Below are 3,212 nucleotides of genomic sequence, written 5' to 3'. Positions count from 1 at the left end.
ATGCCACATGAGACGAGATACCCTACACATGATCTGGAGTTGGGGGCGGTGGTATTCGCTTTCAAGATTTGGAGGCATTACCTATATAGGGTCTGTTGTACCATATACACAGATCACAAGAGCTTGGGACACATCATGGATCATCCAAACCCGAACATGAGGCAACACAGGTGGCTGGATGTAGTCAAGGACTACAATTGCGAGATCCTTTACCACCCGGTATATTGAATGTGATGGCAGACGCTTTGAGCCGCAAGTCAGCAGGGTCTTCCACCCCAGCGATATGTATGATGATAGCGGTGGATTCTCTGCTTGTGAGTTTGATCAGAGATGTTCAGGTCGAGGGCATGCGACCAGAGAACTGGAAGTTGGAGAGGATCAGGGGTGAGAACACCCAGTTTGTGCAGGAAAATCGAGGATTATTGACCCGATGCGGTCGAGTATGGGTTCCTATGTCTGGTGGGGTCAGACAGACAGTCATGGAGGAGGTTCACAAGTCTCACTTCTCTATTCACCTGGGGGCCACCAAGATGTACAGAGACCTGAGTTTGAGTTACTGGTGGCCACGTATGAAGCGAGAAATCGCTTGGTACGTCGAGAGGTGCTTGACCTGTAGGATGGTCAAGGATGAGCATCAGAGAACGCATGGTATGCTACAGCCCCTGTAGATTCCCATGTGGAAATGGGAACAAATCACAATGAATTTCATTACCAAGCTGCCGAGGACGGTGAAGGGGTTTGATGTTATTGTTGGATTAGTGTCTAAGTCCATAACTATTTTGGTATGTACTTGACCCGATGGTGCATGGTCCTTTTGGGTTGCCTTCACCAAAGCAACTTGATAGGATGAATTATGGAGAGAAAGGATTAAATATGATTTATTAATATATTATGAGAATAATATATTAAAAGAGAAATCATATTGTTTAATTAATATTAGTCAATAATTAATAAGAATTAAGTTTGTGACTAAAAGACATTAATTAAACTAAAGGGACTAGAAATGTCAATTGTATGATAGTTGAATATTGAGCTAATGGACTCCTTATTAAAGGGGTGGACGAATTTTATGGGAAACCCATTAGAAATCGTCCCAAGGCCTTTAAGGGAGGAGCCCATGGGTTGCTTAGGGCTTAAGCATCCAAATTAGGGTTTCCTTGTTAGATAACCCTAATAGCCTCACTATTTAAGGAACCCTTATGCCCCAAAAACGTGGACAAGCTTCATTCTAGGGTTTCCACAAGTTTTGGGCAGCCTCCTTCTCTTCTCTTATCCATCCTCTTGCGCTTGGTGTTTGTGAACCATTAGAGGAGTGACATTTGTGACTTTAAGCTTTCTAAAGTCATTACATGGAGGAATTGTGATTGTTATTGCTACATAACAATCAAGGTAATATCTTAAACCCATTCTTATGTTAATATGATTACTTGTATGCTAGAATTAGTGTTTATAGTCTTGGATAACTTGCATGTACAATAGAGAAACCTAGATCCAAGCATTAGGGTTTGTATGAGCACATAGGATGTTCTTATGGCAAAAACCCATCAGTGGTATCAGAGCCTTGATTGGTTTCTGATGTATTGATGCATTATGTAGCTAAAAATCGAATTTTGGCTTACTGTTTGACCTAACTCGGCGAGTCACTACTTCGACTTGGCGAGTCAGCCCTACTCGGCGAGTTCTAGAGTGTGACTCGGCGAGTTGGAGCGTCAGACAGAGGAAACTTCGGATTTTGTTGCTGTTTTGCTTAGGGATTATTACCATATTCGTTTTAAACCTAGAAAATACGAATTTTATTGTTTCTTAATGAATATCCTTGCCAAAACACAAGATAATTACCAATTGATTAGATAATAACTTCCTTATATGATAAAGATTGGATTATTTGTATTAATTGGGTAACTTATTTTGCAAGAAATTGAAAATTAGGTCAAATATAGATAATGATGAAATTAATTGTTTAATTTATATTATTTGTTATTTGATCCTTGTGTTATGAAAAGTTTCAATTTTTTCCTTTTAGGTTTTATAATTTAAATTTAAACTCAAAAGTTTAGTTTTGAAATTTAAATAGTTGAAACCCTAATGTTTTGAAATGTTTCAAAACTTGCCCTCAAGTTTTGGAATTTAAAAGTTGATTAAAAAGTTTAATTTAGGAATGTTAAATTCTAAAACCCTGGTATTGTTTTTGAAAAGTTCAAATCACACCCTTATGGTTTTATTAATTAATTAAGGTGTATAATTAAAAGAGGTTTAATAAATCCATAAAAGTTTAAGTTTACAATTTAATTGAATTAAAAGTATAATTGTTAAATTTGACCTCCTAGTATTTTAAAAGTATAAAATACACCCTATACTATATATAACATTAAAAGTCTAACATTATATATATGTATGAGTAAAAGTCAGTCTTACCCTTAGTAGGCCTCATTAACGAAGCTAGTCTATAAGGGGTGTTTAAGGAAATTGCCTATAAAATGGCGATTGAATGGGTATCCACTCTTACCCACCGCACTCTTGACTAGTGGAGGGTCGTTAGCCGAACGGGTAGGATAGGACAAAACCTTCCATTATAAGTATAATGAAGTACAAAAGTAACTAAATGTTTTACGAATTCCCAATCTTAGTTACTTAGGCAAAAGTGAATTGATGCAATTCCATGAAATTACACTTTGTGCCCTTGCAAAGACGTTAGTGGAGCGTGTGTGGTTAACCGGCACACTAAATGGTTCTAAGCAAATGTAGCAAAGGGTGACTCAATGTTTGTCATAGTTTGATGGAGCGTGTGTGGTTTACCGGCACATCGAATAGGTGACTGTAACATGTGAGGGCACCATGTAAGTTTGCATGGTTATTCACACCCGCTTTGTGATCCTCAGCATCCCAGTCACAAACTAGAGGGGCATATCGAGATTTAAACATGCCATTGAAAAGTTCAATGAATCTCAAAGGATCTAGGAGTTTTCATAGATTTAAAACTTAAATTTCTTTTTTGTTTTTAATGGTGGAAATTAGTGAATCGTCATTCACTTACCTTCAAATATTCTGCAACTAGATTACGACATCCCTTTTCTAGGTTGTAGCGTATTGTGTTGGGTCCTAGCCTTAATATCTCATTTGGGTGATTTATTAAGGACTCAATCAATCAACTAACTTGAATTCGTTTTCTCCCGTTTTGTAGATGTCAAAGTTCGACAACTATGGTCTTCCCA

This window comes from Lactuca serriola, chromosome 2, assembly GCF_051521515.1.
Source record: "Lactuca serriola cultivar US96UC23 chromosome 2, Lser_US96UC23_V15, whole genome shotgun sequence".
Classification (NCBI taxonomy): Eukaryota; Viridiplantae; Streptophyta; class Magnoliopsida; order Asterales; family Asteraceae; genus Lactuca; species Lactuca serriola.
The sequence above is the reverse complement of the archived record's forward strand: the minus strand, read 5'-3'. Positions refer to the sequence as shown.